At 36.3% G+C, this 26,726-nt stretch overlaps 2 pseudogenes; both read right to left on the reverse strand.

Moving 5' to 3' along the window:
- Window positions 1–1,069: 1,069 nt before the first annotated feature.
- On the reverse strand, window positions 1,070–3,702 carry LOC113329434 (annotated as a pseudogene).
- A 17,774-nt stretch (window positions 3,703–21,476) lies between these two features.
- LOC113330100 lies at window positions 21,477–23,130 on the reverse strand (annotated as a pseudogene).
- Window positions 23,131–26,726: the final 3,596 nt, after the last annotated feature.

Genomic DNA, 26,726 nt, shown 5'->3' on the forward strand with positions numbered 1-26,726 from the left:
TTTCAATTTCTCCAAGTCTTTAGTCATAAAGTCCAAGTCAACTTAACGGATCGACTTGGGTAGAAAATAGCGGTGCTCCCTGTTTTGCTTACAGGGTGTTTTGCTTACGAAAGTCGAGAAATAAAAAATCAGTTTGAGAACTTATAAAGTAAAATAGTTTCGTTTCTGTCTTTTGTTTCTGATTTCTGTATTTTTTTACTTTTATTTTCGGGGAAGCAGAAACCAAAAACAAATTTGTATCCAAACGCGCTATTAATCAGTTTTTCATTAATAAATTTTCTTACTATTTCTTGATACTATCTTATTAGTTTTTGATTGGGTAATCATTTGCTGAGTAACATGATGATTCCAACACTTGTTTATAAAATAACTATATCAAATCAAATTTGTGGTATTCCTATTTTGTTTGGGTGTTGGGATTTGCACTGGCTACATGGCTCCAGAATATATAATGAATGATGAATTCTCTGTAGTTTTGGTGTCTTAGTATTAGAGATATTTTGTGGAAAACGGAACAATAGTTTTCGTAAATTAGATATTGCTCGGGATCTTCTACAGAAATGGTGGAGAAAAGAACAACAGTTGTAGTGGTAGAAAATCCCACAACTACACCCAATAATGATAATAACACAAAATCTAAGTCATTTTCAACTCAAACATTAATGATGTAGTTCACCACTTTGACACTTATATCACTACTGGAAAACAGCAGTTCTGCGACTGTCAGGACAAGTCATATATACGAGTTATACGGCCAGTTTTAACTGTCTCTGTTAGGGTCTCTGATAAAGCATCAATGTTTGGTACGACCCAAAGCCATGGGTCTCAGAATAACGACTGATTATAAGAGTAACGAGGTACAGACCCTTAACCGTGGGTCTCAGATTTAAATTATAATATAAAAAAAAATATAGATTCAGATTTGCTGAAATGCCTGGCTAAATCTGAAATAATCTGACTGCATCAAAGTCAAGTCAAAGTCAAGTCAAGTCAAATGGAAGTCGAAGTCAAAGTCAAGTCAAATGGAAGTCGAAGTCAAAGTCAAATGGAACCCAAACTGAAATTCAAATTTAAACTCAAATTTGATTATTCCATATTCATTCATTTTATCCATTGGGTTTAAAATTACACAAAAAAGATGAAATTCTGGTTCAAGACAATACATGTCCAAACTAGCTAGTAATTAAGTTCTAACAACAAGATGCTAATAGACAATAAGCTAAAAAAAAACATGTTAAACAACAAAACAATTAGCTCCTCCGATGAAGATGAACTTAGCCAATACTTCATAAATGATATCAAGGATGAAGTTCTGAGTTCTGAACAATACATGTCCAAGCTAGCTAGTAAGTTCTAAGATCAAAAACAACATTGCTAAACTAATATAGACAATTGATTAAACAAAAAATCGGTAAGCTCATCCGATGATGAGCCTAAATTTTGGTGCACCTGCAACAAAAAAGGTTTCAATATCAGTTGACCAAAATAAACTTAGACAGTACGATTCAATTTTAATAATAGCACAGTGAATCACTTATCATCATTCACTTAGTTCTCAAACAAAGAATGGCAATTAGGAAATTGTGTATTTGGAGTGTGATCTCACCTATTGTATATGTTGACAAACATTTTTCCCTATTGATCATAAAGTCATCTGTTGCATCGTCTCACCAAAGCAATAAGCAGTGTAAAGTGTAAAAGCAATTCTGAAATAGATAATGAACAATAAGATTATTACTCTTAACACATTCTTAAGAGAAACTCCAAGGAAATAACTTATGTGGGAGAATCCCAACACATAACATACAGGGAAGTAAACTCATAAAGAGAGTAAAAAACTTGGATGTTTAAACAAATTTGTTGCTCGGTAACAAAAACAGTGGTAGGTAGGGAAGATGGGGTATAAGAGCTCTATGATTAAGCGGTGCAATAAGAATCTATATGAGCTTATTTACAAGCCAGATCATAAGTCACAGATAAAGAAAAAACAATTGTTGTGATAAATCTCATCTACCATGGGGTGGATTCCGGCAATGGCACCACCCAGTAGTCTTACTAAATCCTATCTCATAGTGGAATTCTACCAGATGTAAAGGACATAAAACAAAAACTAACCGGGTGGCACATGGAGTTTTAAAGAAAAAGATGAAAGTGAGACCTCCATTTAACACCTGCTCGTATGATCTCAGGTAAGAAATCAAAATTTTCACAATCAACCAGAATGTTGAGCCATGTATGCATCTAGAAAATTAATCTCAAGATTGAGGAGAAGTAATATGGACTTAGGGATGTCATAATTGAAATTATACCTGTACAGAAAATTCCTATAGAATTCGACATCCTTTTCCACCTTCAGTTCAATAGATATTTCTTTCAACTTCTGTAATCTTTGTTCTTCCTCCTGATTCTACAGCTACCCATAAATTGAAGCTTGGGTCTAGGTGAATTTGGATCTAGATTTTCTATGGCAACCGAAGATGCATCAAGTTGAAGAATATGCGCCTGTCATATATTATGAAATGAAGAACGAAAAACTCAGCAGTCTTATACTATGTTACCAAATCAGAGATCTACAACTAAAATACTTCTTTCTAAATTTATATCTTGGTTGTATAATGATGCCCACCTTCTCTAAACGAAATTGGGCGACAGAAATGATTGTTGGTGTATTAATAGGTCTTTCCAGTGGAATCTCCTGTTTGAATAATATCTAATACGTCTCACTAAAAATTGCACGAATTCAGCAATATAACAAAATCTGAAATGAGTTGCATGAAACAAAATAGAAGCCAATCAAAGTCGACGCAAGTTATCCAAACCATTAACACACCTGAAGGCCTTTAGTATCACAAGGGGGGTAAATTCTCTTCGTACGTCTCGGAATCCCCCAAAGTTTCACTATATGATCTTGCGTCCACGAGGAGTTTACCACTGCAAGGTGAGTGCATGAACCGACAAACCCGTACATCCAGCTAAAAAGTGTATATTAGATGACTTTGCAACGGGATAGCCAAATGCTGCCACAAGGGGATAAACATAAGGTGTTTGATCACAATAGATTAGGAAAACATTAAGCATCATGTAAAATAACATATAAATCATCACGACGACTAATAATGATAACAGTGGCATGCACCTAGAGAGAGTAAATTACCTAATTATATGAATCATATAAAGCCTACAAGACAATAACTTGCCCGCATCACACTAATATTATAAAATGGCTACTGTCATCACACTCAATTTACAAAAGACACTATTGTGTATCATGAAAACGAAGAAAAATGACACTGCAGTAAAGGGGGTGTATCTCATACTGGAGCTTCCTGCTCCAACGTTGGTTGGAATGAATCCAAGCAACCCAATTGGTCATCAAAATAATCAGGCCACACAAGGCTGAGTGTTTGAATCACACAAAAAGTAAAAATACAGCAGAATTCACAAAACTATGCTTGAGAAGGATACCTCATTGCGATCAGAGGGTCAGTATTATACATTGGATCTCGCTGTCGAACTCGAGAGACCATATCTAAACTGATTGTAGGATAATGTGTATAGCATAGAACTTTGCACCCGAACACCCTGGCAAGTGGATTAAGTAAAAGCATAACCACTAGTGTCAATATAAACTAGGGGAGTATACCCAACACAGATAATCATGCAAGGAAAAAGATACAGAGAGAGAAAAAAATCTAATAGAATATTTACAGTGTAACTAAGTGTTCGATAACAGAACTTTTCACAATAAACACCATGGAAAAGTTGGATCAATAGTTGGTCCTGTGTAATAGAAAACAACATTACCAGATGAATTACAAGACAAGTTATGTCCAAATGAGCTACAGGAATTGAGAATAATTTTTGAAAAAACTCGAAAATCTATGCAGTGAGCCTATTACCTGGTCAAGTTAAGTTATGATGTAAAAGATTATAAGTGAGCTCATTTATTAGTATCGAACTTCACATGTCACAGATCAAAAATAACTTGTATGCTTTCACTCACAAGCAGCATACCAGCTAATGGTCTTAGTAATAAAACTCAGATGGGGGTATAAGTAACGTAAACAAATGCTTATCTTTCAAGTAAGCCAGATGTTGCAGTTTAATCATCTCAGCTCTATAGTTAGGGATCATACCCAGGCAAGAAGCACAAGCATTTCCATTATTCCCACATCCTTGTATTATTTTCCTTAATGTTAACTACACAAATCAGGTGCAAGGTTCTGAAATGGAGACAAAAAATAGAACTAAACCATTTGGAGGAATCCAATTCCTTTATAGTTCACTAACCTGTGATGTTATAAGAACTCGTTTGCCGATCTCATTATATTCTCCTCGTATTGGAGCTCTCATTATATTCTCCTCGTATTGCAGCTCTCCTTGTATACTCATTGATGCCAACTGCACAATTCAGGTGCAAGGTTCTGATAACTAGACAATATTAAAAATTAACTTGTGCTTACTTTAAAAGTGCATCAGTAACTAGGGAAAGGAGACACCCCAGGTGCAAGAGTCCATACACATCAGACAACGACTTTATATACATTCAAATAATTAATGATCTGCCACAAACGCATGATGCATACAAGAACACAAACAAAAGAGATAAGCAGTGATGCGTATTTATGTCTCTATCCGATCACTCCAATTTGCTAGTGTAGAAAAGCCATAACAGGAAATGTAACACAAGTAGCTGCAAACAATGTGGTATGCAATATAATTGGTACAGATTACAGAATTGACTATATCAAGTTCAGAGAGAACAGATTATACCGTGCCTGAGGTGTCTCTTCCTCCACAGAGAAAAACATGCCATCAGAGTGGGCACTAGCTGTCGCATACCTAGAAATAAGGTGGAAAATGAACGCAATCAAACATAAAACCTCAAAAAGGTCTAACTAAAATCGGACAACATCATGCATTTACAATATGCAATCTGAATCCAAGAACTACTTAGCCTGAGGTTCTTACATGACCTTTAAAAAACCAGCATACCCACTTACTTGTGATCAGACAAAAGCAGTAAAGGACTTGTGACAAAAAAGAGACTAATTGTTGCCTTACATTCTGGCACAAGGTGTATCGCCTTTAGGATTGAGATTCATCCACCTAAATGGTTTTTGTCCTGTATCCAAAGGCTAAGCATCTGACAGCACTCTCTTGCCTACAAAAAGATCTAGAAATCAATGATTGAAACACAGATTCACAGTAACATCTAAAGGAACTAGAATATAACTTTTATCCAATCCAATTGAAAGCTTGGATAATATTTTATCCAATCTAGCAACAAATCTAAGAATCAAATTATTGCATCATAAGAAATCATCTAACATCACCAGTATTACCAATTTGGTTAATAACTACTGAATCATGAAACTACAGTTAGGGTTAAAGATCAAAATAAATTTATACGTTCAGAATTAGATTTATGGGTTTTGTTTCTTACACTTGGAGAAATATTCTACAACCTTGATGAGAGATCTCGTGAGGAAAAAAAGAAACGGAAACACCTTAATGCAAAAACGATAAAAAATAAAAGAATTAAATAGTTTACAATCCTAAAAATTTATCAAATTTATGAAACAAGAACAACATTGATATTACCCTGGTGATTTCAAGAGCAAAACAACTAGATCTGGTTACAAAATCTCCTCTTGATTTCTTCTGATACATGGGTTTTGATTTTGAGATATGGGTCATGATAAAGCTTTTGTTTGTAACATTAAGATTCAATTTGTGAAGTAATAAACAATTCAGATTTGTGGGTTTTTAGGGTTCTTGTGGGTTTCGTTGATTTTAAAGAATACTAACTAAATTAATGGAGAAGATGGATAAGAAGGTGTTGTTTTGGTGATGGAAGTAGTGGATGGTGATTTTGTTGTATGTGGTAGTGATGGAAGTGGTAAGGTGCAGGCGGAGTGAGCGAAGAAAGAATAGGGAGGGAGAAGGGATGGGTTCGGCTGTGCGAGTGGAGAAGTAAGAATAGTGGATAGGATTTTTGTGGTTATAATAGAGAGAGGGGAAGCGATAAAACCGAGAGAGAATTGTTACCATCCGGCCGTTCTTTTCAAGCGCAAATCGTGACCATTGAATTGTGGGGCCCATCAGATCTGAATCGGGTGTTGAGGGTCGTTACATCGGTAGTTCTATGATGGAAAAATAGTAAATAAATTTTCTAATTCAGAGACGGCTTATTAGGCTCTCGAAATTTTTGCGTTTTTTTACCTGATCAGAGACGGCCATCTATGATCACGTATCGGCTACAGTTACTAAGGGTCTCTGATGTGGGTCATTTAAACCCCATTTTCCACTAATGTATGATCTTTCTAAACTCTTTATGATGAATGTATATTGTTCGTATAGTGGATTCAAGATAAGCTTATGACATAAAAATGGAAAAGTTCGTATAGTGGATTCAAGATAAGCTTATGACATAACAATGGAGAAGTACTAAGATATAGATTAAATTCTACGATGAACTTGAGAACTTTTTCGGTTTTCTTTCTTAACCGATCCCCCTCTCTCAATCATTTCTTCATACTTATATAGGAAAATTTATCAGTTGAACAAAACCATGTATGATTCATGTGCAAGATCATAGCTGATTCATTCTCTTCTAGTTTGTCTTACACGTCAGACTTTTGGAAGTTGTCTTTGTTTGTCGCACTGTTTCTTGGTTCTTCGTTCTTCTTCTGATGGGGTTAGTAATCACGTTACCTTTATCGCGTGACTGTTATTCACGCTCTTTTCTTACTTCCGCGTGGCTATTCTTCGCCTTGTTTTCTGGTGATCATTATGTCTTCGTGCTTAAGGATGTTTTATTTAGTGCGAAGTCGTATGTTTGTCTTGTGGGATATTTCACCCATACATTTTTCCTCTTCTCACGTTATTCTTCTGAAAGTAGAATAATGCGAGAATCTTGATCAAGCTCCGCACTAGCCTTGTCTTTTCGTCTTCCTTTATTCGATATTTTTCTGTGTATTCCTTATGATTATCTCCACTTGTTGTGACTCGTCTCTTTTTAGTTGACACATCGATGTTTCTGCTTTTGACCGGCTACTGTTGTAGCCGGTTTGCTTGCTGATGTGATTTTAGATAGTGGCATATACGGTTGTCGTTCACTCGGATTTGTAGTGATTAAAGTTTTTTTTTAAATACGAAATAAATATATACAAAGACTATTAACAATGGTGAGAAGTACTGAGACTAAGGATTTCACCAAATTTCATTCATGTATTACAAAAAATAATTCCATACAATTATAGCTCAAATATTAAAAATATGAACTCTTATTCTCTGCCAAAAGTAAATTTTTAAAAAGCAATGAATGTAAATCACAAGCATGATATATCAAAAATATAAAAACCAAGCATACATCATCAAACGAAATCACACCCATTCAATAAAAATAATAAATCATTTAAAATTAATGCAAATAATAAAAAAAAAAGTATTATTAAAATTACCACATGCGCGAAATAGGGCTTCCTCCATCTTCCCAGTGTTGGGTTTTAGCTCATCATAGTAAACATGCTCTCAAAATATTTATTATTGCTCAAAAGTGGTTTACAAATGATGAAATGGGAGAAAATGGTTAAAAATTGGATTTTGTGACGCATGTAAAGCGTCGCATAATCACTATTCAAAGAACGATAGAAAGGAAGTGCTATAATCACTATTCCACAGTCGCTAGAAAGGTTTTGCAAACTGTCGCTTACTTGCGACAGTTTCCAACGACTTTCTGTGACGGGTCGTTGTTCTTCGTGTGTCTTCCTCTACACCAGCTGAAAAATAATTTTTGCAACTCCTGTGATCTTCTCTTCCGGTCCCCAAACTCTCTCCTCTCGACCTCAAACTCTCGACATCCTATCTATGACATCTCACCACTCTATATATTTCCAACAGGTGTTCCAAAAATCAACAACAACTCAAAAATCTTCCGCATTCACTCTCTGTAATTTTCCGAGATATTATTCCCTTATATTTTTCTTCTATTCATTCTCACGCGACTTCGTATAGTTGGCACGCTTCAATCTAATTTTTTCTCCATCCAAACACGTAACAGATTGATGATAACATACTCAGGTCACACGCAGTTACCGTAAATATCTCGGGAAATCCCGAGAATATTTCAATCTGTGTTTTACGCGGAAATCTTCTTTTTAAGTTAATCCAATTCACACGCCTTCCCAGTTTAGTCATAACAGGATCATACCAAACCAAATCCCACGAAAAAGTTACGTAAAATAAAGTCCAGAATCATCCCTTAAAACATGCAAGTTATCGAAAATCCATGTTTTCCTTCAATCTCGAATTCTAGTCAAACTTAACCAAAATCCTTGATCATACCATTCCTGTTAATCCCAGAGGAACAAACCAATCAAATTCAGCCGTTGAATCTCCTTAAATCCCGTCCAAAAAATCAAACCTAACTCTGCCTGTGAAGAACCAAATTTCCCGCCAAGAGTAAAATTCAAATGAAGGGGATGAAGGTGCCCCTTATCCTGCTGCTTGGGTTCCGATAGTAATTTGGATGCCCCTTAGTAATTTGGTACCCCTTATCCAGTAGTGAGTGTCCGAATAACACATGCCCTCTGGTTGCTTTAGACAACTTTTCGAGCCGATTTTCCAAAAATGTTTATTGCCCAAAAATACCTATAAACACAAAAAACACCATAATAAGTACAAAATCGAGTACCAACAATACAGAAAATTAAGGACAATTGAGACACAAAAATGTGTCTATCGAATACCCCCAAATTTATTATTTGCTAGCCCTCGAGCAAAATTAATCTTGAAAATAAAATCCCCTAGTGACCAAGTTATAGTCTCAGAAGGTTTTACCAGAGGTGTACCCACAAAACCTTTACTCCAGACCCTATCTATCTATGCAGAACCTTGAAATGGCACTAAAGAACCTCCTTGGTTGGCATACTTATTGATTACGGTAGGAAGTACCCTGATGCAAAATTCCAATTGTTTTACACGAGTTTTCACTCAAGCATACTAAATTCATATATAAGTGACAGAGCTCTACTCAGATATTCTCACTATTGACGGAATCAAACAAATCACATTGATAGTTTATGAAAATGTAAATAGAGAAAAACATAGATGGTTTTGATGTTAACTAAGGTGAACGGTGTTTTCCATATTTGTCTGAATGCCACTGCCAAAATGAACCTATCCTAAATGACTGAGATACTAGTCTGACTAATATCAACACAACTAGCATATACAAGGGAACAAGTGGTCGATAATCCTAACTCTAGGTCAACACAACTGGCAATTACAAGGGTACTAGTGGTCGAATTTATTGAATTTTATTCTGGTTGGTCTAATGTCTGGTCTCAATTTCTTTTCTTTTTCGTAATATTTTTTGTTTTTTGTATCTCAATCACTCTATTTCACCCTAGCAGTGGTAACAACTTGATTCGTGTGCCCCACCTAATCACTTACAGAAACATATTTTAAAAAGAAAAAATAAAAACATAAGTGAAAATGACTCAACGAGATATGGCGAAACTATCATGTTATTTCTAACACATGAGCTCTCTGCTTTTATTAATAGACTCTTTAGATGTTTCCATCTAATCAGATTGGTCCCTCAACTCCTAAAACCAAAATGCTTCCATCCACTTAGATCGGTTAGTGCCATCCTTAATAGGCATAAATTTCTAGGCTCTGGAGTTTATTTATTGCAACTAAAAAGTTTCTCCCATACCCCCAAACTTAAATCTAACATTGACCTCAATGTTCTAAATATGAAACTAAAAGCATGAACAAGGAGAAACTGTTACCATTTGAAGCAAAAGAGTTAAGGAAAGATATTACTGTGTTGCATGAGAATAGGTTACCTCCCAAGAAGTGATAAGTTTAAAGTCTTCAGCCAGACATTGAAAAGGATTAGTCACCTCGAATCGTATAAAAGTATCCGGAATAACTGTGGGTCTTCAAAACCAAATAGAGATGACCAAATGAGACTACAATAAACCAAGAAAATGAACAAGACTAGCAAACCCTTACCTAATTTCCTGATTAAGATATCTATATATAATTGTATTTCAAGTTCAGGTTCTATGAAAGGGTCTAAATAAAATATTTTCATTGGATGCATTTCCTCAAAGTTAGATCCAAATTATTAGGTCCTATAGTCTGTCGAAACTCAAGTAAGAACTTAGAAGCACATAATAATAATCTAAATAATTCAGGATCCTCTAAGTCAATCAGTTTTGACTTACATAATTGACCATAATGAGAGTAGTGGTCATTCTTAAGAAAATGTGTCGATTCTAATTTCCTAAAGCATTTAGGTTTAGTATCACAACTTAATATTCGACACATTTGAAATACAAACGTTCCCACATTTGGAAGAAAACTATTTGGTGGGAAAACAAAGTCAATCTGGGTATCATAGCCTGGGAAAACCACATCAACCATATGATGGGTTTTTAACGACTGAACTTCTTCCTGGATATCATTAGGTTCGGGAAAACGAGTATGAAGGTAATCTTGTAAAATGGTTGAGGCACATATATCAAGTCCTAAGTGAGGGGACTTTCTGAGAGTTAAAGGTAAGGCACTAGGAAACTGATAATCACCCCAAAATATAGAGTTTCCAATGTCTCTAGATAGACTAGTCACAATCTCCCTAATTTCTAGATCATCAGATTCTTGAAAATGGTCAATTGATTCTTCTAAGTTATTATCAGATAGTGCATTTTTACTCATCTCTACGAGTCTATCTTCATCTAAGACTATTGTTTTTAAGTCGCTGGACTCTAAAATAACATTTTTGAGTAAACTTGTTCCTCTAAACCAATTGTCTTCGTAATCAAAAGGAAATACTACATCGTCTAAAACGGTGGTATCCCTAGTCAATTCCTCGTCCTTTTGAATAGGTGAATAATCATTCAAATTATTTGGATTTGAACTAGAAATAATATAATCATTATAAAGCTCAATTAGATTACTAGATTCGTGATCATTATGCCTACATATTTTAGATTTTTCATCATTACTATCCTCATCATTATAATAGTACGAAGATGATTGAACCTTATCTAAATAAGTAGTGTCTTTTATTCTAACCTCTTCCTCTAAATTAGGAAAATATTCACCATTGATATCAAGTGTAAAATTGGAAACACTATTTTGAAAATTTAGATTACTTCGAGCAGTTCTTTTCTAGGCCTCTAACAAAAGCTTCTGGGTCGACTCACATGACTTCCTGACATAATCTAGGAAAGAAGGTAAAGAAAGTTCACTTGTTACATTCCTTTCATCCATATCTAAGTTATTCATTTCTGCTAACTTACGTGTCGACTCTAGTAAAGATGAATTATCAGAATTTTGCTCGTATGACTGATGAGTATGGGAATAGTGATTGGGCTCATCATGGTATGGACTATAACCTTCAAAGTTTTAGCGTTCCCAACCACTATTCCCACCATGGTCATAAAAATGATGATGCCCATATTCAAATTTAAGTCGATACTCATTGTATTGGCTTCTATCGTACCAGTTCGACATTCTTAATTGCAAGGGAATTCAACACAATCCCAAACAAGGCTGACTCGACCAAATCAAACCTATAAAATCTAGCAAACAACAAGCATGATGGCTCCCTTAGATTGTTTCTAGACTATCTTATATTATTCCAAGAGGAAACTAGGTATAGTTTTAGCAAACCTCTATAGAACGATCCGAATAAAGTAAGTCGAAGAGAAGTAAGGGAAGCTCAGATGATCTTTGATACCCCCACCTCTTTGGAAACGATTCCCTGGGTTACAAGGCGGCTCTAATCGACTTACAGTAATCTTCCTGAACTTTGACTTAGGATAACAAGATACCTAATACGATCCTTTTGAACGACTTTTATATATAGATAGTTACCCTATCGGTCTCGTTCTAGTACAAATTTTAAGGCTTAAGTTCGCGTTAGGTTTCGTTTTCATAAGACAGGCAAGAAGGAAACTGTGATGAAATCCGAGCCCTTATCTTAATTTTTCCAGACCTTGCCCTTTACTAGGAAATTAAAGTCCGTATTCAAAGCCTCAACATATATGCACCTTAAGGAAGACAGTAAACTCGCTCACAGGGGATTCACGGGTGTTTAGAAGCTTACCTCCCGCACCAGAAGGGGGATGAATCGGTTTTAGTCGAGTCAGGCCATTGACTCCTGTGTCAGTGTGCGACCCCAGGGGACGAGACGATATCGTAATCTTCGTCCTTTCCTGCAAATAGTTTATATTTAAAACTATTATTCCATAGGGTTTGGAAATAAAATAATAATGTCCAGAGTCCAAAAAGAAAAGAAAAATTACGAAATAATATAGAACCCTAATATAGTTTTTTTTAAACTAAACTAAAAATAAAATAAAACAAAATAATAAAAACCCTAAAAAAATATGTCTTCTTTTCCATTCTTTGGCTTTAATCTTTCGCTGTCTTTACGAATCAAAAATTCTTTGGCTCACCTTTCTTTACGATTCGAAAACCTGTAGACAAAAGATAAAAACCAAAAACGTAAAAAGGAACAAAAAAAATAATAAAAAAGAAATACAAACCTAAAAATAAATCTAAAAACTCTATCCTAAATACAAGTCCGCGTCGGCGGCTCAAAAAATTGATGTGATTTTAGATAGTGGTATATACGGTTGTAATTCATTCGGACTTGTAAAGATTAAAGTTTTTTTAAAAATACTAAATAAATATATACAAAGACTATTAACAATGCTGAGAGGTACTGAGACTAAGGATTTCACCAAATTTCATTCATGTGATTCAAACAATAATTCCATACAATTATAGCTCAAATATTAAAAACATGGACTCTTATTCTTTGCCAAAAGTAAATTTTTGAAAAACAATGAATGTAAATCACAAGCATGATGTATCAAAAATACAAAGACAAAGCATACATCATCAAACAAAATCACACTGATTCAATAAAAACCATAAATCATTTAAAATTAATATAAATACTCAAAAAAAGAATTATTAAAATTACCACATGCGCGAAATAGGGCTTCCTCCGTCATCCTAGTGTTGGGTTTTAGGTCATCATAGTAAACATGCTCTCAAAATATTTATTATTGCTCAAAAGTGGTTTACAAATGATGAAATCGGAGAAAATGGTTAAAAACAGGATTTTTTGATGCATGAAAAGCATTGCAGAATCACTATTCAAAGAACGAAAAGGAAGTGCTATAATCATTGTTCCACAGTAGCTAGAAAGGTTTTGCAAACCGTCGCTTACTTGCGACAGTTTCCAACGACTTTCTGTGACGGGTCGTTGTTCTTTGTGTGTCTTCCTCTACACCAGCAGAAAAATAATTCATGCAACTCCTCTGATCTTCTCCCCGGTCCCCAAACTCTCTCCTCTCGACCCCAAACTCTAGACAGCCTATCTATGACATCTCACGACTCTATATAACCCAACAGGTCTTCCAAAAATCAACAACAACTAAAAAATCTTCTGCATTCACTCTCTGCAATTTTCTGAGATATTATTCCCTTATATTTCTATTCTCTTCATTCTCACGCGACTTCATATAGTTGGCACGCTCCAATCTAATTTGTTCTTCATCCAAACACGTAACAGATTGATCACAACATACTCAGGTCACACGCAGTTACCGTAAATAGCTCGGAAAATCCCCAGAATATTTCTTTCTCTGTTTTACGTGGAAATCTTCTTTTTAAGTTAATCCAAGTTACACACCTTCCCTGTTTAGTCATAACAGGATCATACCAAACCAAATCCACGAAAAAGTTATGTAAAATAAAGTCCAAAATCATCCCTGAAACTATGTAGGTTACCGGAAATCCCTGCTTTGTTTCAATCTCGAATTCTAGCCAAACTTCAACCAAATCCTTGTTTATACCACCTGGTAACCCCAGAGGAACAAACCCAATTAAATTCAGCCGTTGAATCTGCTTAAATCCCGTCCAAAAAATCAAACCCAACTCTGCCTGTGAAGAACCAGATTTCCCGCCAAGAGTAAAATTCAAACGAAGGGGATGAAGGTGCCCCTTATCGTGTTGCTTGTGTGCTGATAGTAATTTGGGTGCCTCTTAGTAATTTGGTACCCCTTATCCAGTAGTGAGATTCCGAATAACATGTGCTTTCTGGGTGCTTAGACAACTTTTCGAGCCGGTTTTTTCAAAAATATTTATTGCCAAAAATACCTACAAATAAAAAAAAATGCCATAATAAGTACAAAATCAAGTGCCAACAATACAGAAAATTGAGGACAATGTTGACGTAAAAATGTGTTGGTGCTTGGTACACGCGCATGGGCATGGGTCGAAACATGTATTTTTTGAAAGTATAAAACGAGTTTTGTTTCTTGTAAAACAATTAAACACAAAAAAGGATTTTTTTCCATAAATAAAACTCTTAAATAAATTATTTATCAAGTTAAAAACTTGCAAAAAATAATTTCAAGTAGACACGGACTTGGTGCTTGGTACACGCGCATGTGCATGGGTCGAAACATGTATTTAAAGGCATCACTTGCCCAAATAAATACTTTTGAGGAAACGGATTTGTTCATTTTACCCTATTATCTCTCCTTCTTCTCCGTTTTAGAAAGGCATGTCTTGTTTTTTCAGAGTTTTGTTTTATGAGATATTTATTATCGAGAGTAAATATTACTTAAATCATCCAGTCAAGTCGAGCCAATCCTTCATTATTTCTACTACTGAATCATCTCCCTGGTAAGTATTACTTGAATCTAGGTTATTTTTCTTTGCTTGAGTTTTTAACATTGCACAGATGTTTAGGTTTCTTTCATTTCCCCTGTTCTTGGTGTTCTGTCTGTTTACATTATTCCCATGCTTATTCCCAAATGTTATGTTTCTACCCTAGCTGTACTCATTCGAAACCTCTGCAGCCTATGCTAGTGATCGAAGGGTGGCTACGAAGGGAAGAAGGATTCTTTCAGAAAGAACCTCCCACAAGATATGGCCGTTAAGGATGATGAGGATTCGCCCCAGAAGAAGAAGGTTATGCGTCGCAAGGCCCTTGTTTCCTGTGTAATTCCATTGTCGATCTTGGGATCATTGTCCACGATGAAAGCGAGATGTCCATTAGTCTCTCTCCATGACCCATTTCCTCTCTTGCTCCTTCTCCCGTCCAGTCTTCGTGTGTGATTTTGACCACGTTCGCGACAGATATTCCTCTTGCGAAAGAGGCTCTTCACGAAGGCTCTTCTACAATTGTTGAGGCTTCTCAATGGTCCAAGTTGGCTTCTCGCGCCATTGATATCCCGCCCCCTAAAGTTGATTATGATTCGTTTCAACTGTCTAGGCGCACAGGCTTATCGCCTTTGAATCCGCGGTACGGTTTGATTATTCTCGTGCTAGTCTTAATTTATTCTCGCCTTAATTCTAATTTTTTGGTGTTTTTCTAGGAATTCGGTCATCGCTTTTTTCAAACCAAGGAGTACTGCAAGTCTGAGCAGGTTATTGCTGATATAAGGGAGCATGTGTCCAATTTAACTGCCGAGGCGAATGATGCTTGTAGATACATGAAAATTATTACCCCTTTAATAGGGCTTGTGTAGCCCCTAAGAGGGTTCCAAACCCAACATGTGACAAAGGATACTAAGGCTCAAGTCCACTAAGAGGTATCCATCACTAGAAAAAGATAAGGAAGGGATTAAGGGAAAAAGAAGAGGTTGTATTTGTGAAGGGATGAAAATAGTGGTAATTAAGGGGGTTTAAGACATGTGGTACGAGGTCATAAAAGGAAAGATTTTTGGAAAAGTCTATAAAAGGAGGTACATAGTATAATGGAAAGCAAGTTCTCTCTCTTATTATTTCAAGAAGGTGTTGTCATTAAAATCACCTCTCAACATTTGACAACCACACCGGAAGCTCGTGCATAGTCCACCATGACGCATCAAGGAAGCACTAGCGCGGACAAACTAAAAAATAGACCTAACACCCCACATACCAACCGTGATGAGGTAACAATAGAGGAAGAAAACGAGGACAACGAGGATGAGGTACTAATACGAGACGAGATCACGCAGCTAACCCGCAAACCTCAGGAGAGAGAGGAAGGAACAACACAGGGAAGGAACATATAACGAGCAACCCTGGTCTCGCATGTCACATCACCAATTCTATAGAATATGCAGAAGGAGTTGAAGGAACGCACACAAAGGGAACAAGAACTGAAGGAGTGGATAGAGAAAGCTGCATCCGCGGACCAAAGCATCACCGAGGGAACAATAACAACTGAAAAGGGCGAAGATAGCTAACTAAAAACAATGTCACGAAAAGTTGTGGCAGTATATTTAGAGACTAATTACCGAGTGATAAAGCAGGACAACTTCATCTCTACAAGCAACCCCTACCCGACGAGTGTAAGTGAATACCGATATCCATAGAATTACATATCACCAAAATTCAAGGTATATGATGGACAAGGGAATGCGCGAGAAAATTTCAGCCGGTTACTTTCAACAATGAATGATAAATATTGTGACGGGAAAAATGTGTCTAAAAGAATTCCCGAAGTCACTCACATACACGACATTCATCTGGTATGACAATTTGAAATAGGATAGTGTAGACTCGTGGAAAGTCATGACCGCACTCTTCCTTAGGAAATTTTATTCGGCCAAAAGAAAGATAACATTGATGACCTGAGTAGGTGCAGTCAGTAGACAAAGGAGGAAGTAGGAAAAAATATATCTCCGTTCCGCCGTCTCGCACTGGACTGCCACGAAGACTTCATCGAGGAAACGCTAGTAGATATTTGTACAAGGAGAATGATAGCTGCTTTCAAAAAGAGATTAATCAACTTCAGATTTCAGAGTTTCGTCGAGTTAGAGGAGGCAGCGGAAAGGATTGCCGACCGTATTGAAGAAACGCATACAGAGCGCCCATGGTACCACACAGCAGATGCCGCAGTTGATACGACGCGCAATGTAAGGATCGACACTGGTAAAGGAAGAAAGAACCCATATCAAACCGTCAACGAAAACCCAGGGGGGGGAACAAGAGGTCAACCTTCCACCACCCTTACCTTGCAGTCGGGAACGGATGATAGAGATCTTAGAACAATGGGTGGATAACAAGGAAATCATATTACCTCCGATTGTGCTGGATACCAACAAGATAGATAAGAACACCACCAGATACTATCATCATCATCAAAGGCCGGGCCATCCGAATACGGCATGCCTCTCCCTTAGAAGCATCTTCGATCGCAAACATGCGGCTGGAGAAATTGAAATAGCGAGGCAAGCAATTTAACACGACTCTCTTCCCCACCACTGAGTTCCTAACCAAGCAAAAGTGGGAAGGAAGCAACTTAACGAATGATGGTACCACACCCTGTTCATCACATACTCAGCAATAGGTGACACCGTCGCGTAACTAAAAGCAAGCTGCGTTTCCCTTTTTTTATTAAATAAAAGATAAGATTCGTTACAATGGAGAAGAGATTGGCTTCACAATTTGCTAAAAGGCTACGGGTCGCCAACGACACCCGGTCAGCTGATGAATTGATATAAGGTTACAGGATGCTCAGGCACCTGGTCGACCAACGAATAAGATTTAGGATGCGGGCTGCCAACGACACCCTATCGGCCGATGAATTGATATAAGGTTACAGGATGTTCAGGTACCTGGTCGACTAACAAATAATATTTAGGCTACGGGCTGTCAATGGCACCCGGTCGGCCGATGAATTGATATAAGGTTACATGATGCTCAGACACATGGTTGACCAATGAATAAAATTTAGGTTGCGGGCTGCCAACGGCACCCGATCGGTCGATGAATTGATATAAGTTTACAGGATGCTAAGGCACCTGGTCGAATAACGAATAATATTTAGGCTACTGGCTTCCAATGGCACGCGGTTGGCCGATGAATTGATAGAAGGTTACGAGATGCTCAGGAACCTAGTAAATCGCCAAATAGATTTAGGCCACGGGCAGCCAATGACACCCGATCGGCCGATGAATCTATCAATACCACAAGAACACAATGAGCCGCGCCCCACCTAAAAAAAGGGGGGGAGTAGGCGCGTTTTAAACCCCACGACTGCTATACCCACCAAGAGCACGTATAGAGCCGCGCCCCACTTAGCGAAAAAAGAGTAGGGGGAGTAGGCACTTTTTACACCATCTAAAAAAGGGAGAGTAGACGTGTTTTAAATACCACGACCGCTCAACCCACCGAGAATCACGCAGAGATCCACGCTCCACCTAGCAAAAAGTGGGTGGAGAGTAGGCACGTTCTACATCATCTAAAAAGGGGAGAAAAGAAAAGCCGTCTATTCGAAAACGAAAACAACAAAGCAATAATATAACCAAAAAGCTAAATAAATAATTTATATATAATAATAATAATAATAATAAATGCCTTAGTGGCTCTCTTTTATAATAAAAAATAATAATAATAATAATAATAAAAATAATAAAAATTTTGGAGAGAGAGAGTCCCGCGAGAGAGATTAATGTTTCCGGCGATTGAAAACCAGAATCGTTCATCTTTAATCTCTGATGTTGAGAGAGTCCGGCGCTCAACAGTCACCCAAGGCAAGTCCATGAAATTAAAACTCTGATGTTGTTGGCATAGACTGTGTTTAATAAGTGTCCTGACAATTTTGTTATGAATTTAGGTGTTTTAAGTGAGCACAAGTCAAATGGCTATCTGCTTGCAACCAGTGGACGACTAAACCAACAAAGAACGGGGGTAAGCGAAGCTTTTTCCTTATCCTGCACCCAAATGTGTCATATGTTTGATGCCTCTTAATTATGGTGGATGGCTTCTTAGTTGATTAGAAGTACTTTAGTTCTTCTCACTTTGTAAGATAAGCATTTTTGTGTTATTCTGAACTCCACGTATATTTCCCTTCTTGCTTTGGTACGCTACAAGCTATCCACTTCCTCCCCATATTAAAGTACATTGTGATACCATAGAAAGGTCCTCTAGGATCTCAAACATAGGATGTTTTGACACGCCTGTGTAGTAGGAGATGATATAAGCGCTTATTGATGTCGATTTTAGTTTAGCCAATGAAATGTACAGTAGCATCTGGTTTATCATTCCAGTTTCTGTATGAGTTCTCCAAGTTAGATGCTCATGAGTAAATTGTATTCTGTTGGTAGTTTTTGTTGGAACTGTAACAATAAAACTCAAGAAACAAAGTTGAAAAATAAATTTCTAGAAAGCTTAAAGACACTCAAAGATAGTAAACAGAGGACATAGTCACGTGTTCAATATGTTGTCCTTAACACGATAGTTGAGCGGTACGCCTCAAGAATGAGTGATGCCTCAGGATAAAACTGTCCGTTGCAAGCACTGTTAGCACTACAGTACTGGCCCACTCTTACGAACCCAACAACAATTGCACGGAATGAAATAAAGACCACACAGAGGGAGAAAGACGAAGAGAAGAGGGTAGTAGCTCTTTTGGACACAATGAGAATGACAGTTTCGAATTCTTTTTATAGGCAAACAGAAAGGGTGAAATCAATGCACATTAATGTGCGAATCAGTACTGCATGCGAAATAATGCTGCCATGATGTCGAAATAATTTTGTCATCATAATTCAAAAAACGGTAAGAAAATGTCGACATCCATGCAAATAAATACGTTAAGAAATCTGTTTTTGGTAAGAGAATAAATTCACCCAGGTCATGCGCCTCCCCACAATTAAGAGAAAATATATTTTCGTTTAAAATCTTTTGGGAAATAATTCCAGAGAAATTTTGCCAAAAATATAAGTCTTGATTGGCCCACACCCACGCCCGGACGGCGTGCGTGCTTCGCTGCGAAGCACCGCGCATGTGTGAAATGTGTAATTGCATCAATTAGCCCATTTCCTAAGTCCTCTCCCTCACACAAAAATGTGTATGACCCAAGGGCCACTCTAAGATCAAAAAATTCAATACTTATGGAGAGATATCATCTTTAGTTTCCCCTATCTGGGACTAAAGATTCATTCACAAATAGTGAAAATGAGCTAGTGTCCTTAATGACCAATAGAACCTAAGTTCCAATCCCACCAAAATCAAAACCAAAACCAAACATATATATAAACTCATTTTCTCTAACAGTTTTTGTTGTTGTGCTTAGTGGAATTAGAACACAAGTTCAGCGTCTTTTCTTGCACTATTATCTGTTGATATCACATACCCTTTCGGCTAATTTTCAATTACTGAATTGCTAATATACTGAACTCAGAACTTATGAATGATTGGCTTTGACATGTAGTGCATTTATCAGAAGATAAGCAATTTTGGCATTTTGGGACGTCGCCATACTTTTATCAGAAGATATGCAATTTTGGTAGTTATGTCGATTTATAAACTTCCTCAAGGTGAGCAGCTTTTTGTTGACGCACCTGATATGATTGATAAATCTCTTTCATCTTGGCAAGATCCCTCTGCAAAAATAAATGAATTTCTTATGTTGTTCACTTATGCTCAAGAATGTGCTATTAATTATGTTCTTACCCATGTAGATAGCATTCCTGAATTTTGGTGTCGATGTTTATTGAGAATTTTCCTGTATTGCATATTTGTTTGGTGATCTTAGAACTTATTTCATCATCGTATATGGCGATAGAAGAATAAGGTTACATGAAGAACATGGGTTTATGATGGGATTTATCCTAGCATCAACCCCTGTGGAGTGCTTTCCACCTTTGGAGTTTTTTTTGTATATCTGTGTTGTTGGTTGGGTTCTGCTTTACCCCCTCTAGATTTTGAAAAGAACATAACTTTTGTTTCTTGAGACTACATTTGGCTTTGTGCCTAACAAGATTGCTTTTGTTCAATTTTACCTAGTTACATTGGCAGCAGCGTTGAGTACATTTAGGTAGACTGGCTTTTAGTTTGGTCGTTTAAGCAAGATTTTGTATATGAAGCTTACAGGGCAGTGACCAGATAATAAAATAAAATAAAAGAAGACCGGTTACCCATTACCCATCCTACCTGACCCGCCATTTGGTGGGTGGGGTAAAATTTTATCCACTTAACGACGGGTAGGGTTACATGTAAATTTTTTCTTATTCGCTATTCAGCAGGTAGGGTGGCAGAATAGGCTTTATCCTGCCCACCCTACCGTTGTGCAGCCCTATGATGTTTTAAAATATGTTCGACCACTCATACACATTATCTCCATTTTAAGCTGTAAGGACTACAAACATGGTCACAAATAAAAAGAAAATTTTGATCAAAGATTGAAGAGAATATTTATACTCCCTCGTGCCAATTTTTTTTTTATTTTGATCAAAAAATCAACTACAAGAAGAGAACAATAATTCTGCTTAGCCCAATGGTCAACTATAATTCTAACAAGAATTTAACAGCGGATATCTCCCAGTTTGCTGACGCCAAAAACAACTATATGATTGGGCATAGAGCTTTGATCTAGGAACGTTAGAGGAGAAAAATTTCCGTTTTTCCCACATAAGGACAGAAAAGCATTCTCGGCTCCATCAATGATCTCTTGGAGTTACGATTGCTAACAAAGGATTGAGCTTTTGACTGGTGTGGTCAGCTGTTTTCATATTTTCTTCCTTTCTTCCTGGTTCCAAGCTCCACTTAAACTCTTGAATGCATCTAGCAATAGCACTGCAAGTAATCAAAAGTCCCTGCAAAGCTCCTGGACAAACTCGCTTTCCTCCTCCAAATGACATAGTCTTGTAAAAATCCATTGGATCATACTTACTGCCTAGAAATCTCTCAGGTTTCCATTCTTCCGGTGCATCCCATTGCTTCTTGTCCATATTACAGCCATAGATGTTGATCGCAATCTGTATTTGCATAGAAAAATGGCGTATAAAATTAGGCAATGGTAATTGAAACAAAATAGATGAATACTCATTCTTGGGTTTCCATTATTACGATCTATCACCTCAGTTCCAGCAGGAATGTCATACCCTCCCAGTTGAATATCTTCATGTGCATATCTCAGAGGTAGTACTATAGAAAAAGGGGAGTACTTTCTCAATGTTTCATGAAAAATGGAGCTTAAACACGTAACTTCTGAATATTGCTCCTCCGTATATTTGTTGTTCCCACATCGCTTCTGAATTTCATGGTAGAGGTCATCCTGACGGATAAAGGTGAACAGGAAAATGCCATCAGATTGTAACTAGCACTCATTTGATGAATGACGATTAAGTTGCGAAAACTTACTTGATGTTTTTGATTTTTTGCAAGTTCATACAGGGCCCATTCTGCTGCCACAACAGTTGTTCCAGTACCCACCATTGTCTCTCAGACCAACGTAGTCAGTTGTGTTTTTGTAAGAGTTTTCCATTCGGACACCAACCGATCCAGGTAACAGTTTATTCCCTGTTCCGAAACTAGTATTGACGAATTTGTTCGAATTGTAACATAATTAACTAATGCAAACAAATGTAGACTGGAAAATGGAACGAGCAGTATACCTCTCCGGAAGAAATCCTTTCCAGCTGCTCCTCAATAAGTGTTTTCATCACTTCTACCCTGCGCGTTTCCATTCGTTGAATGTGCATTTTAAAACTTCTATTAGAAACCCATCTCATGTATGGAAAAAAGTCTTTCCAATCCATCTCTACTGCTCCCGACAGTGGATCAAAGACCAAAACCTTCTGAATCTCATCTCTTGACAAAGTTTCCCCAAGCCCCTCAATGTATTTTGCGGACTCTATATCCTTTCCGAATGCCTAAAATTTTCCCGCGGATTTCCATCAAGATTACACAAATAAAACTATCGAGTTTGTATACAATTTAAGAGGTGGCTAGAAGCGAGCTTACTTGTTTTAAAGTTAGACCAAACACTTCAGTTTGGAATATCCGTCTGAAGTTTACAGGTTTAAGAGGATCTTCCTTTGCATGAGCTTGTAAGCGAATAACTATGTTGTCCATCATGGTGTCTCTGTGTGCACGATGTTGTCTCTGAGCACTGGATCCCAACATGTGAGTGACTAGATGTCGTCTTGCCATCTTATGATATTCATTGGAGTCACTTGTTACGATAGTATTAAGTGTAAGTATTTTCATTGCGTACGTATGCTTCTGCTTTGAAATGGATGAGAATTTAGTCACAATTGCCTGTAAATATTCAAGGAAAATATTCAACATGAGCATGGATACGGAATTCATTCTTAAAGTACTCTTATACTAATATAAATATGGTTATATTCGAACCTCATTGACAACATCAGTGCTATTGAGGACAACAATAGTAGAAGCTCCTATTTTGATGGAGTAAATGGGTCCATAGATTTCTGCCCAGTTTGCAAAAGTCTGGTGAATTATCTTATCTTTTAGCTGCAGTAGATTTCCTATCAACGGCAATCCAGGAACAACTGCAGCAATTTCACAACCACAAACTAAATTAGGGATGTATTTTTTCTTTTTTTAATAGTTAATAAAAGAACTTTACCAGGAGGAGTTAAATAAGTTGTTGACAGCAACTTCTTGTTTCCGGTTGTTCCCTTAGCGAAATACCTTTTTGGGACGGTGACTATGAAAACAAAACCTACAACCAAGGTGATGACTAAAGGTATAACAAGAAAATGTTTTGGATGATTAACAAAATCTATGAACAACCCGATTGATGGACATGAAGTCATACTCTTAACCACACCTTTGTGGTTCATAGCAAGGAAAATGAAGTAGATTTATAGTAAATGCTAATGGCGTCTGTTTATTTTGATAACAATAATTCGATTCAATGGTCCCCCAAATGACGTATGAGCAAGTTTCTTTATCAGACGTAAATACCACTATAACAGAGTAACCAGCTTTATACGAAGCTAAAAGGGCGGAGATGATAGGTCTGCGAAGAAGATAAAGTTCATCATTACTCGATGGGTATAGCAGCGTGTCAGACGTTTTAACATTCAAATGTGTGGTGAAGAAGAGAGTGAAGAAAGAAGTTAAGCTATCAAAGCACTGCACTTAAAAAGGATATCATTAATTAATTAACTCCTCTCTAGTTTCTTCTTTGTATTCGATTAAAATAAAACTGATAATGGCCTAAAGTACTGTAGCATTCAATATCGCTGGTGTGTCTATTATTGCAGCTTACCATGACCCAGTGTTACATATTCAACCCCAAATTGCTAGTCTCTTTAACTATTTTCATCCTAATACATTTCTAGAACGTGAAACTAAACCATGGTTAGCAATTCAGGGGTTGGGAAACGTTAGGAGTGGGATATGTACGGGTATTATACAGATTCATAAAAGTTAATTTCGGTAAAAAAATTCGGTCAATAGTTCGTGATTCGGCGTTAATACAAAATGGCATACATACGTGTTCGAGATGAATTTGCCGTACATTAACCTGTTGAAAAATCATTTTCATTATAATCTCTCTTTAGATATTACTCCCTCAGTTCTTTTTTAATAGGCCAGTTTCTACAAATAAAAGTTTCAAAAAAATAGGCAAGTTTTCTAATTTGGAAAGTCAAATGTTATTTTAATTTTGTAAAATTTGTTGATTGGTCCAAAGCCTATATAGTTATTTATAGTAAGGTCCAACCAGAATTTTCTTTTATCCGGAGGTCCAAAATTAATTAAAACATATAAATGACCATAATACTCCCTACTACCAAACGTGTGTGTCTACACTGCTTACAAATTTGAGTACACATCTGGTACACTGCTCACAAATTCGAGTACATATCTGCTAACAAATTTGAGTACATATATGCCGCACTGCTTACAAATCTGAGTACATATCTGTCGCACTGCTTACAAATTCGAGTAGATATCCGCTGCTTACAATTCGAGTACATATATGTTGCACCGCTTCCAGGTAAAGTACATATCTGTTAGAATCAATTATAAATAAATTAGAAAATGTATTACATCACATGTATTGTAGGATCATACAAATTAATCTATAATATTTCTTCAATACAGTATTAAATCATAGAAGAAAAATAGAAAAACCAACAAATCCACGATAAACACAGAAAAAGCTATACAAAACTAGCACATATTTCAGTATTGCGCATATGTACTCATGGATCAAACAAAAAAAGTGACAAAACTCTGAATAAAACAGAATCGAAAGAAGTTTCTATCAGCACACTTATATGTACTGCGTATTCATGAAATAAAAATCAACTGCATATAAAGAAGAATTGATGAATCCATGAATAATAAATATATAACATAACAAAGCACATATTTCAGTACTACATATACATACTCATGGATTGAACCCAAAAAAAAGTGGTAAAACTCCAAATAAAACGGAATCAGAAGAAGTTTATATCAGTACGCCATATACGTACCGCGTATTCATGAACAAAATAATCAACTACATGTCAAGAAGAAGTGATGAATCCATGAATATAACCGAATGGAAACACATATTTCAGTATTACACATACATACTCATGGATCGAACACAAAAACAGTGGTAAAACTCCAAATAAAACAGAATCAGAAGAAGTTTATATCAGTACGCCATATACGTACTGCATATTCGTGAACTAAAAAGTCAACTGTATGTCAAGAAGAAGTGATGAATCCATGAATATAACCGAATCAAATCACATACTTCAGTATTACACATGTGTACTAATGGATCAAACCAAAAAAAAAGAATGGCAAAACTCTGAACAAACAGAATCAAAAGAATTTTATATTAGTATACCAAATATGTATTGTCAATTCATACACAAAAACAAACTCTAAACAAACAAAATCAAAAGAATTTTACACAAAAAAAAACTCAATACACCATATATGTACTGTCAATTCATAAACATATTTCAGTATTACCCATATGTACTAATGGATCAAACCAAAAAAAAAGTGGAAAAATACTGAACCAACATAATCAAAAGAATTTTATATCAGTACACCAGATATGTATTGTCAATTCATACACAAAAACAAACTGTAACAAACCTAAAAACATAAAAACGTCATAAAAATCGATTTCATCTTCAAAATCAAAGAAGATGATTAGAAAACATACCTGGAAACACAACCAATCTTCTTGTCGTAAGTCATAACGATGCATCTTCTTCTTCTTCTTCATTCAAAATAAGCTAGGTTTCTGTCAGTACAGGATATACGTACTGTTGTTTCATGCAAAAAAAAAAATCTAAAAACAACAAAATGTAACTAGTATGATCAAATCTAATAACGAAATGAACCAAAAACGTGATTATTCATCTAGATCTAGTAAATAATCAAGAAATCAAACATGGAGATCAAAATCTTAATCAAACACAACAACGATTAGACCGTGAAAACCCTAAAATAAAGATTACAAAAGAACACTCTTCATTTTAATCGGTAGAAACCAAAAAATTTGAAGAAAAATCTCCATCTGAATCTGCAGCAGCGGTGAGAGGAAAGAGAAGAAAAAACAGATCTGAAATATAAATAAGATTTCTCGTGCTTATAACCTGTTAAATATGAAAGGTTATTTTTGGTATTTTCAAATTACGTATACCTGATTTCGTACATGTACATGACCTGGGCTTAAAAAATTTGGTTCATTTTCATGTTTTCTTTTAATTATGGACCTCTAATTAGTGGGCTTTAATGGGTGGACCTGCTACTAATTAAGAACACTATAATGGTACCTATTGGTAATTCCTACTTTAATTTTTTGGGACCACTTTTCTCTTATCTTCTTTTGATGGCAAGTGTCATGTGGACCACTCACTTTACTTCTTTTGCTAACAAGTGTCATGGACACCATTTCATTTCACTTTTTTTATTGA

The sequence above is a fragment of the Papaver somniferum genome, unplaced genomic scaffold, assembly GCF_003573695.1.
Source record: "Papaver somniferum cultivar HN1 unplaced genomic scaffold, ASM357369v1 unplaced-scaffold_117, whole genome shotgun sequence".
Classification (NCBI taxonomy): Eukaryota; Viridiplantae; Streptophyta; class Magnoliopsida; order Ranunculales; family Papaveraceae; genus Papaver; species Papaver somniferum.